Source organism: Carassius carassius, chromosome 48 (assembly GCF_963082965.1).
Source record: "Carassius carassius chromosome 48, fCarCar2.1, whole genome shotgun sequence".
In the NCBI taxonomy this organism is placed as follows: Eukaryota; Metazoa; Chordata; class Actinopteri; order Cypriniformes; family Cyprinidae; genus Carassius; species Carassius carassius.
In genome coordinates this window covers 23,945,741-23,958,858 of record NC_081802.1, presented here as the reverse complement: position 1 = coordinate 23,958,858, position 13,118 = coordinate 23,945,741, and positions in this window count along the sequence as shown.

Genomic DNA, 13,118 nt, shown 5'->3' with positions numbered 1-13,118 from the left:
TACTGTTATAAACATGAGCCGCGTCTAAAAGGCAAAGGTGGAGGTGTTGCTTCAATTTATAACAACGTTTTCAGGATTTCTCAGAGGGCAGGCTACAAGTATAACTCGTTTGAAGTAATGGTGCTTCATATAACATTATCCAGAGAAACAAATGTTAATGATAAATCCCCTGTTATGTTTGTACTGGCTACTGTATACAGGCCACCAGGGCACCATACAGACTTTATAAAAGAGTTTGGTGATTACATCCGAGTTAGTTCTGGCTGCAGATAAAGTCTTAATAGTTGGTGATTTTAATATCCATGTTGATAATGAAAAAGATGCATTGGGATCAGCATTTATAGACATTCTGAACTCTATTGGTGTTAGACAACACGTTTCAGGACCTACTCATTGTCTAAATCATACTCTAGATTTAATACTGTCACATGGAATTGATGTTGATGGTGTTGAAATTATTCAGCCAAGTGATGATATCTCAGATCATTATTTAGTTCTGTGCAAACTTCATATAGCCAAAATTGTAAATTCTACTTCTTGTTACAAGTATGGAAGAGCCATCACTTCTACCACAAAAGACTGCTTTTTAAGTTATCTTCCTGATGTATCCAAATTCCTTAGCATATCCAAAACCTCAGAACAACTTGATGATGTAACAGAAACTATGGACTCTCTCTTTTCTAGCACTTTAAATAAAGTTGCTCCTTTACGCTTAAGGAAGGTTAAGGAAAACAGTTTGACACCATGGTATAATGAGCATACTCGCACCCTAAAGAGAGCAGCCCGAAAAATGGAGCGCAGCTGGAGGAAAACAAAACTAGAGGTATTTCGTATTGCTTGGCGGGAAAGTAACATATCCTACAGAAAAGCATTAAAAACTGCTAGATCTGATTACTTGTCTTCTCTTTTAGAAGAAAACAAACATAACCCCAGGTATTTATTCAATATAGTGGCTAAATTAACGAAAAATAAAGCCTCAACAAGTGTTGACATTTCCCAACACCACAGCAGTAATGACTTTATGAACTACTTTACTTCTAAAATCGATACTATTAGAGATAAAATTGCAACCATTCAGCCGTCAGCTACAGTATCACATCAGACAGTGCACTATAGACCCCCTGAGGAACAGTTCCACTCATTCTCTACCATAGGAGAGGAAGAATTGTATAAACTTGTTAAATCATCTAAACCAACAACATGTATGTTAGACCCTATACCATCTAAGCTCCTAAAAGAGGTGCTTCCAGAAGTCATAGATCCTCTTCTGACTATTATTAATTCCTCATTGTCATTAGGATATGTCCCCAAAACCTTCAAACTGGCTGTTATTAAGCCTCTCATCAAAAAAACACAACTTGACCCCAAAGAACTAGTTAATTATAGACCAATCTCGAATCTCCCTTTTCTGTCCAAGATACTAGAAAAGGTGGTATCCTCACAATTATATTCCTTCTTAGAGAAAAATGGTATATGTGAGGATTTCCAGTCAGGATTTAGACTGTATCATAGTACTGAGACTGCTCTCTTTAGAGTTACAAATGATCTGCTCTTATCATCTGATCGTGGGTGTATCTCTCTATTAGTTTTATTGGATCTTAGTGCTGCGTTTGACACAATTGACCACAACATTCTTCTGCATAGACTTGAATACTTTGTTGGCATCAGTGGAAGTGCATTAGCATGGTTTAAATCGTACTTATATGACCGCCATCAGTTCGTAGCCGTGAATGAAGATGTATCCTATCGATCACAAGTGCAGTATGGAGTACCTCAAGGCTCAGTACTAGGGCCGCTACTCTTCACGCTTTATATGTTACCCTTGGGAGATATCATCAGGAAACATGGTGTTAGCTTTCACTGTTATGCTGATGATACTCAGCTCTATTTTTCTTCGCGGCTGGTGAAACACACCAATTTGAAAAACTAATGGATTGCATAGTCGATATAAAAAACTGGATGACGAGTAATTTCTTACTGCTGAATTATGAAAAAACAGAGGTGTTAATTATAGGACCTAAAAACTCTGCTTGTAATAACCTAGAACACTGTCTAAGACTTGATGGTTGCTCTGTCAATTCTTCGTCATCAGTTAGGAACCTAGGTGTGCTATTTGATCGCAATCTTTCCTTAGAAAGCCACGTTTCTAGCATTTGTAAAACTGCATTTTTCCATCTCAAAAATATATCTAAATTACGGCCTATGCTCTCAATGTCAAATGCAGAAATGTTAAGACATGCATTTATGTCCTCAAGGTTAGATTATTGTAATGCTTTATTGGGTGGTTGTTCTGCACGCTTAGTAAACAAACTACAGCTAGTCCAAAATGCAGCAGCAAGAGTTCTTACTAGAACCAGGAAGTATGACCATATTAGCCCGGTCCTGTCAACACTGCACTGGTTCCCTATCAAGCATCGTATAGATTTTAAAATATTGCTTATTACTTATAAAGCCCTGAATGGTTTAGCACCTCAGTATTTGAATGAGCTCCTTTTACATTATAATCCTCTACGTCCGCTATGTTCTCAAAACTCAGGCAATTTGATAATACCTAGAATATCAAAATCAACTGCGGGCGGCAGATCCTTTTCCTATTTGGCGCCTAAACTCTGGAATAACCTACCTAAATTGTTCGGGAGGCAGACACACCCTTGCAGTTTAAATCTAGATTGAAGACCCATCTCTTTAACCTGGCATACACATAACATACTAATATGCTTTTATTATCCAAATCCGTTAAAGGATTTTTAGGCTGCATTAATTAGTTAAACCGAAACCGGGAACACTTCCCATAACATCCGATGTACTTGCTACATCATTAGAAGAATGACATCTACTCTAATATTAGTCTGTTTCTCTCTTGTTCCGAGGTCACCGTAGCTACCGGATCCAGTCTGTATCCAGATCAGAGGGTCACTGCAGTCACCCGGATCCAGTATGTATCCAGACCAGATGGTGGATCAGCACCTAGAAAGGACCTCTACATCCCTGAAAGACAGCGTAGACCAGGACAACTAGAGCCCCAGATACAGATCCCCTGTAAAGACCTTAGTCTCAGAGGAGCACCAGGACAAGACCACAGGAAACAGATGACTCTTCTGCACAATCTGACTTTGCTGCAGTCTGGAATTGAACTACTGGTTTCGTCTGGTCAGAGGAGAACTGACCCCCAACTGAGCCTGGTTTCTCCCAAGGTTTTTTTCTCCATTATGTCACCGATGGAGTTTCGGTTCCTTGCCGCTGTCGCCTCTCGCCTCAGCGATATCGTTGACTTGATTGCAAATAAATGCACAGACGCTATTTAACTGAACAGAGATGACATCACTGCAATGATGAACTGCCTTTAACAATCATTTTTGCATTATTGACTGTTTTCCTAATGAATGTTGTTCAGTTGCTTTGACGCAATGTATTTTTTTTAAAGCGCTATATAAATAAAGGTGACTTTGACTTTGACTTAGACTCTCCGTGATATGCTTTGGCAGGTGAATTTTCTCTGTTGCCTTCTGGGCGTCGTTATGCGCTTCCTGTGTGTAAGACGAACCGTCTTTCCAAATCTTTCATTCCTTTTGCGCTCAAACTCTTAAACTCTGTGTAGGGCTCCTTTTTTTTTTAGAGAGAGAGAAGGGAAGGGAAAAAGGAAAAAAGTGTACATATTTTCCGACGGTTGTATGTTGCGAATAATGTGTGTGGTTTGTGTAATGTACTGCTGTATACATGCTGCTCTTAACTAATTGCCTGAGACACTCTCACTATCAGAGAAGCTACTGAGTCTGATCAGGGTCAGTACTGGTGTAAAGGACAGAGAGATGGAAGACCAAACTCATCAACATCAAGATCTGCTGTGAACATGAAAGTGAAAGTGAAGTGACATTCAGCCAGGATTTGAATCCGATCGCTCAAACCACTTCAGGAGGAGATCTGGGCCGCATTCCAGACGAAACTGGAAAAGTGTAATTGCATCTGGTTGTTGAAACCTGTTATGGATTTTAATTAATCAACGTTAATTAATCAACTAAACATTTGCTTTTCTTGCAGGAACAACATTCATATCCTTTTAATGTTTGGGGAAAAACTTGTGACTGACTGACTGTGTCTATGTGTAAAAATAAGAGAAATGGTAAGTGAAACTAGACATGACTAGTTTGCAAAAACTTGTGATAAGTAAGCACAAGGTTTGAGTTTGCTTTACCTAGTAACAGAGGGGTTTGCATATGAAGAACCAATCAAATAGTGGGGAAATTATGTAATGCAGCATGAAATTTATGCCATACCTCTATACTATAAAAACTGTTGTATCTGTTTTTTACGGTGGGATTCTAAATGGAATTTGTCTGAGATCCTCCGGCCTTGCTTCTTGGGAGAGATTCCCTGAGAACTGCTCGGGAAGATCTCCTGGCCGTGATTAAAGCATTTAAAGGACATTTGCAGGTCTGTTTGTCAATTTATTCCTGTGTAGGAAGCTAGTTTAGGAAGGAAAACTAGTTTAGGGAAATCGAGTCAGAAAAGCTGGTGATCTATAGAGTGGGGACGTCGAAGACGGGAACCAATAGATAGAGATAGTTAGGTTTAGGGAAAAAATCTACCACAAACCACATATGAAATTGTAAATTCTACTCCTTGCAAAAAATAAATAAACGTGTGAGCGCGTGTAATAGGCTTTATATAGTGATATAGCCAGATATGAATACGCTACTGGAACACGCATCACCGCAAATGAGAAGCTGAGCATATGGATTAAGCCAACGCGCAAACTATCGGTCATGTGACCCACAGGTATGGAGCTATTCTTGTGCCAATAAAAATGAACGTAGCTTTTCAAGAAACTAATGAAAATATAAATTGAAACTAAATAAATTATCTCTAAAACTGAAAAAGAATAAATCGCAGGCAAATTTTTTGACTTCGTTTTTAATACATTATACAACTATTTCACATATTTCAATCGCTGATCTGAACTTACAAATGCGCTTCCAGAGTTTTCATTTACGCTTCTGAAGTTTTCGTTTACGCTCCCTGAGTTTTCGTTCGCCGTTCTGACACATTTCTCTCGTGGGGGCGGGGCTAGTAGCAGTGTGTTTTCATTGGTTACTGAGCTTTTGATTGATGGGTTCGTGACCAGGAAGTGAAGACGTCAGTGGTGTGTTTATGTGTGGATGTGAGCGTCTGTAATCGCAGCTTTCTATTTCATTTTAGTGATATTAAGTTATGTTTGTTTTTTAAGTTTATATGTATTTACCTGCTGCTACTACTTAGTTGGCAGAAGATTTTTAGGAGCACAAGAGATCTATTCAGTCTATTCAGGTGTAATTGCACATTAAAGTACTGTCTGTATATAATACTTAAAATATTGTAGTGTCCAATGTTTTCGGAGAATATTTGTTTATTCCTGATGATTATTTTGCATGTAAGGCTCTGATTAGGTTCAGCTGTTATAAAGAGAATACTAGCAAACGTGTGTGATATATTCAGCCGTCAAGAAAGTCAAACCTCAACCATGTAATCAAGGTTGGCAACCATGGCCATCACACTACTCATTGTTAGCATGATATACATTTACACCATCAAAATTAATGATCGCTTAAATAAGAGTAATTTTAACGATATGAAAATTACAATCGTGGCCTGCTGTCAGATACAGACCTCAAAGGGAAAGAATATTCTTGTTGTCATTTTTTAAAAATTGATAATTGTATTTAGTTATTTTAATTAATTCCTCCTTCTAACATTTAAAATTGTAAATAGATTTTAACAATCATCAACCGTTTCAATCGTGACTTATACAACCAGTTAAATAAATGTAATTGAAAATATGAATTCAAATAAATGTACATTCTTTACTGTCACTAAAGCATATACACAAGTATCGAAGTGAAGGTCTTGGATGCAATTATGTTGTGACAGGAAAGACCAGAATCCACAAAACATTCACTGCATAATATACATGTAATGCACAGTATTCTCATGATATACATTACTATACAAAATGCACAATTACAAATACAGAATACATTTTAAAAATTCATATACATTTTAAATGTTGCAATGATTCTTTGAGCAGTTCCTGTTGCAGTACAAGTAACAAAGCAGTGACTGGACACAAGCAGTACAAGGATAGTCCACCCAAAAAAATAGGATTCTCTCATCATTTACTCACCTTTATGCCAACCCAGATATATATGACTTGCTTCTTCACATAAACATAGACAAAGATATTTAAGGAAATAATCCATCTCTGTGAGTCCATAATACAAGTGGATTGTAACCCATGTATGCAAGACAGTTGGTCGGAAGTGATTTTTATAAACTTTTGAATAAAGTGCAACCTCTTGTGAACTGTGTTTGTTTTAATCTAGAGGAAATTAAAATATTTGCTAGTTTATATTAAAATAAAATAAATCAGGCGTCTGAAGATCAAGATCCCAGTCATTCAAAGGTGGTGTGTCTGAACAAAGTAAGATTATTGTCTGATAGGGACAGTGGATCTCTGGTACTATCACTCCATCCTCTGTGTCAGCATCAGAATTTTGTTTATGGAAAAGTTGCTCCACTCCTGGAAAATGAGAGAGGAAATGTATTATAATCTAACAATACAAACTGCTTTGAAATCCCCATACAGTAACAAGTTGCAGACTTAAAATATTTATTATATTTATATTTAAGGGATTTTACAGTACTATTTACCTCGGGAGACATGAAGCATTTATCATCTGTAATACTGTTGTGTAACCAGTAGATGGCTGAATAGCCCTATATATAAACATATGGCTGTGCATTCCCTAGTTGCTGGATGTTTTCAGTCTTAATTACTTGCATGTATTAAGGTTTTAATTTGGACATATATTTATTATTAAAGACTATTAAAGATTTAACATTTTTCTCAGAAATGTTAATTTGAAGTGCACTTTTTGGCATTATTATTTGTCAAATATGGACACAGAAAAAGCAATTACTCATACTAGCTACATATAATAGCTTTATCTATCAGTCATCTTTATCACACAAAAGTAATCAGAATAAATAATTTCAAAATAATTTAATAATTTTCAAGATACTTCAAAATAATTGAGTGTTTACATATTACGAACAGAGAAGTGGTCTGTGGTCAAGTAGTTTCTCTCCTCTTTCAAAAAGTCTGCATCGCAAATTAATCAGCAATTGAGAAATTCAGGTTTAAATAGCTTTATTGGCATGGTAAAAAAGGCTTTACAGTTGAATCAGGCAGTGATTGACAGCACTCTAGTCCAATGGCATCATTGACTGATATAGTACTTTTTGTACTGTAGGCTACAGTACATATACTGTACAGTACTCTAGCCCAATGATGTTTGGGGTGGCTGGGGGTAAATATGATATAATCGAAGACTGTAACCGAATGTAGATAATCAAGTCATGTAATGATTGGGCTAAGTTAAATCAAGACAACACAGCTGTATAATGTTATGGGCTCTCACCTGAAAAAAGCCAGTACTGTATTATAAATAGTGTGCATGTACAGTTCTCTCTCCACCTTCAATACCACGACTTAGGTGCCCTTGAGCAAGGCATTGAACCCCCAACTGCTCCCCGGACGCCGCAGCATAAATGGCTGCCCACTGCTCCGGGTGTGTTCTCACAGTGTGTGTGTGTGTGTGTTCACTGCTCTGTGTGTGTGCATTTCGGATGGGTTAAATGCAGAGCACAAATTCTGAGTATGGGTCACCATACTTGGCTGAATGTCACTTCACTTCACTTTCACTTTAATGATAATGATATTATTCGTCTGTACTATTCCTTCTATAAGAAATCATCTCAACAAAGGATAATTCCAGTATTTAGCACTTTGAGTCTCTTTTCTGGTTTGTTTTGGATGAACTAGAGTGGTGGACACAGACATTTTGACGATGGGTCCTGACTCGACTTTTAGACTTGTTTAGAGTCGCCTTTGACCGCTTCAGAGTGGCTGTCTATGGGCATGCACGAACATGTCCTTAAAACAACCGTTAACGTTCGTTAAGAGGGTGTGATGTCACGGACAATTTGTCCATTGTTTTACACAGTCTGCGGTGTGCGATTTGATTCGATGAAGTTCTCAACAGGTTTCACAAACCAAAAATTGTGCTCGATATTTGACTTCCTCCTTTTAGCAGTTTACCAAGTTGCATGTTTAGTTGTGGATCTGTAAAAAACGTTACTCTGATACTCACTGAAAGTTTTGGATTTACATAATTTAATCAAATATGAATTCCACATGAATCAAAAGTAACAGAAACATAATTCAACTTGACATACAGTCAAAGAGAAAAGAAAAAAAAAAACATTTCCAGAGAATCACCCAGTTTCGCAATAGTGGTAACATTATAGAGAAGTGTAAGTCTGTTGTTCCTTGTAAATTTATATTGAAACAAAATTCTTGAGGAAATAAATGGAGCACCCATTACACATCTCCATAATGTTCTACTATTGCGAAACTATTCGGTTTATCTTGGCTTTACTTGTCTGGGTGATTCTCTGGAAATGTTTTTTTTCTCTTGCACTGTAGGTCAAGTTTTCCAGGAAAAATGATGATGTTGAAGTAATGCAGGAGCAATTCCAGCGTTATGGACGTGACATTTGCAGTCAAAACATAAAATATAAATTCTCAGAAAATACCAATATATTTAAATGTCTGTTTATATGTCCATACTCCCTTAATAAAGGAGTACAGACATTAGAAAAATATCAGTCTACACATGCGTTTTATATTTAATATGAGGGAAATACACATGCGTTATGGACGTGACAAAAAAAAAGACGTGAGTTTGAGGGAGACAATATACTTTGTTGAAATTCTGTGAATTAAAATGCACATGCCAAAAGAAATAATACCAACCGAATGGATAAGTGTCGGCTCTCTATAGAACATAAATTATTTATTTTAGTTTAGTTTAAATTTTTTCCATTTATGAGGAAAAACGGACGTTACGGACGTGACGTCTTTCCGTTATGGACGTGACTGTTCTGAAACCATCACTTGGCTGACGCTGGAAAACTTGAACAGAGACCTTTTTGTTTGTCTCTTTTTATTTGAAACAACAAACATCTGAGACATCAGTAAGGTAAGTCTGCACAATTAATCAAATTTAAACTGAAATCACCGTATTATAGATTAGTTCACGCATATCTCTGTAACCGGCGCATGGGCATGTTCAAAACTCAATTCGGGCATGATATTGCTTGATAATGTGGTGTTTACTATAGACCCCGAAAGATACGGAATTGCTAATGCTAAGATACATAATCATTATATATGCATTTTATCATATCGATATTCTGCATAGTCGAGAGCACCGGTTTCCCCTCAGTCCCGTCAGTGAATTGAAACGCTGTCCGATTGTAACAGTGCGTAGGCCTGTGTCTATATAGAACAAACAGTCTGGAGAGCAAGCAAAAAAACAATCTTGTCATAATGATCACAATATTATGTTTTGAGACTCTTTCTGCCTCATGGTTTGATTGTGTTTCTTTCTTTCTTTGTCTTTCTGCTTGTTTCCTTATCCTTTCCTTTTCCTTGAAATTTTCATTATTCCTCTTTTTCTCTCTGAATGTACATTGTCTTTCAGTATTAGTTTTTGCCATTTTGCTGTAGGATGAGATGTTTATAAATACATTTTATTGTTTCTTTATTTGTTATTGTCTGTATTTTTTATTATTGGTTGTTGTATCAATTACTGCTATTCACATTGATATTTTGTAATAAAAAATTGTTAAAGCTAACTAAGCTGATTTTTTCAATTTTTTTCAATTTATTAAGAAGGATTATAATGACCTATTAAGATTTTGTTTACATCTACCTTATAAATCTATATTTTTTCTATTTTTGAAAAATATTTTTACAGGTTAAATCAATAAAGATTTTAATAATATTTTAAGTGTAATTTATGAGATTTGTTGTATTTTGAACCCAATCTTTCTTTGTAGAAGGCATAAAGTTTATCGTACTGATTTCAAAGTTAAGGATTCATTAGTTTGAATATGCATTGAACCAAACACTAATATAACATCTTTTTTTTTGATAATTCAATTTACTTTATTTTTGACAAAACATCCCATGTTACGGTAGTGACTGCACATTTTTTGTAGTGACCACAATACTTAGTTTGCCATGGCTGAATCAGACTGTCCACATTTTATGTTAATATAAAGAAATAACTATGATGCACATATGCAGTCAGTACATATAGCAGACACATCTGACAGTAAATATCTTATAAGAACACCTAGAGCTATTCTATACTCTTGAGGTGCAAGTGAGAACAGGTATGCTAATAGATTTTTCTTCCTAAAAAAACAACAACTTACAATGTAGAACATTTTAGAACCACTTTGTTTTATTTTCACATTTTCAACATCTTGTTTATGAGTCATTCAGATAATTCTCCAGTGTGTGTGTGTTTACATCTATCTATAAATTACAGAAACGTCTGTCTGTCTGTGTGTGTCTGTTATTTGCATATCTCTCGAACCGTTAGTCCGATGGATTTCAAACTCGACAAGTATATGGGCACGAGTAAGTGCAGTGCAAAGTTGACGTTGTTTTGATGAGAAATGCTAAAGATATCGTTAAATATATCATTTTTAGAAGGATATGGTTTAAAAATAAACTTTCTGACATAAACACTCAGTCAGCTACACTGTTTACTTCTGAATATTATAGTTTGGTTCCAAAATGTGATAAATCCATTTTGATTAATTTGAGTAAAAATGTGTTTTCTTTAGCAGGAAACTAACAATTACTAAAAACACACACAAAAACTGATTTTGCACAGGCACTTTGCACTGCTCCCTGAAACGACGTGCTTATTCATTTGTGGATGTTAACTGAATCTGTAAGTCAGCTATGCTGGTTACTTCTGAATATTATATTTAACTCTGGTGCGCTTAACGTTATCGCTACTGTGTAATAGTGGCCTACGCTATTCACCAACTAAACATATCCTATTCAATGTGTTCACACCGGCATCATTTGTAGTAGCCTATTCACAAACTGTTTGCTCAAGCACAGCGTTTTCTTGGAGTTCACTTTGTGCTTTCTACCATGCACAAATAAAAATGTCACTGAACTTTGGCTGTGTAATAGGCTAAATGCCGTGCACTTCCGTTCTGATGCTTCCGGACTCTTCAGCCAGCTTTAGTACTTCCGGTTCGCGTTAACGTTTGCCGCAGCCATGTCGTTTTTTACGCGATCGCTTCAGGACCTGCCGAGTATGACGGCAAACGATGTACATCGAATCATCCAGGCCACATCGAAGACACCAACATCAAAAAAGGACAAAGGTTTTAAATTGTATGTGTCCAGCTATATAAACAACTACGAAGGTAAGTTAACAAGCCTGTTTTGTTTACAAAAGAATTATACATGCTAACGTTAGCTCCTTGGCTCTTTACTAGCCAAAGTTATCACAGTGAGGAAGCAACGTTGTAACGGACAAACGTTACTTTTTGTAATTCTGTACTTTTTGTATTTTTGTTCAAGTATTTTTGTTAAGACCTGGTTGTAATGTATGGGAGTGACGGGCAGTAACAACAGGAACAGTTAGAGGGCGCTATTGCCTGGAGGTAACTGGGTATATAAACACTGACACCATAGAGTAAGACGGTTCGTTTGGTAGAGGGAAATCTCAGGATTGATCTTGTGCTACCTTCTTTCTCATCCTAAGTTTTGTGTTGAGAACTCTTTGAGTTTCTGCTCAACTAAAGGACTTTTCATTTATCACAGGTGCTTTTGTGAATGGCTTTGCACATGGTCAGCTATGTGGCACTGAGGACAGCTATGCACTAAGCATCTGCATTTCAAACGATCTTTTCTCGTATGGAGGATTATAGGATTACTATCATTGCATCGCACTCAATCTTTGCATCGCTCTCAAATAACTTTGGGGATCTGAAACTCATTACATCTTCAGCACTTCATCATCGTAACACACCTTATCCAAGATAAGACATGCCAAGAGATAAGTTTTCTTCATCTCATTGACTCTTTGTTGAGGAGACAAAGACCTCCAAGATCTCTGACTTTGTTTCTATTGTCTTTTTTGACACATTTATTAAGCATTGGTGAATACAATAAAATAAGCAAATGATCATTTGGTTTGTGAAGAGTGATTTTTATCAGTACATGTCAGAATTCTGTTGAACCTCCTCAGAGTAACATCTTTCAAAGAAAGGAGGTGTTGCAGAATGGCGCCCGAACAGGGACAGAATTTTAACCTGACCTGAAAATTTTTGACTGTACTGATAAATCTTCACAGACAAATAATATAAATCATCTGCTGCTATGGCAGAGAGCGCAGATGTCATTGACTTCTCAGATGAACCTTTTGTTAAGCACAGAGACCCTGTAGCTAATCTCATTGATACATTAAGTGAGTTCTATTTAGACTCTGAAGAAGAGAGAGAATTTAGAGATGTGTCCACTGATCAGATAGGTGACCTTATTTCTAAACCGATTGACGTACCATTACCTCCTCAACCACCTGAGTTTCATGAAGACAGACTGCAATTTGAAAATGGAGAGGTTGCCCAGCGCATGGGTAGCATTGAGGAGCATCTTGATGATCTCGAGCATCGTATCAGTGGACTGGTTACCATCGAAACTATGAAGGCAGAGTTACAGGCATGTGAAGACAAAATGAGCTATGGCTTGCAAAGAGAGTTGGATCGTGTTAAACAGCTGTTCCTTTCCAAAATCGACGATATGGGTCAAAGTATTGTGGACTGCTTAAAGCGACGAGACCGACAATTAGAGCAACAATTTAAAACCTTCAAACCCCTTGTGTCTACTCCCTTGCACACCAGTACTTCTACTACTCATAAGATGTCTCAATACCCATCCAAGATTGACCCAGTTACACAACACGATTCAAAGCAAGTAACATATCTTTCCTCATCTCCTAATCCTCCAGTTAAACTTGAACTGCCTACCTTCAGTAATCTGGATGCAGAAGACCCAATTGATTTTATTGATCGATTTGAAGAATATAATGATCTGAGACCTCTGTATCCTGAAGAGCTGTTAGCCTCATTATCTGTGAGTATGAAAGGTACTGCTAAGAGCTGGTGGAAAGCGGAGAAACAAAATATAAAAGACTGGTCTTCTT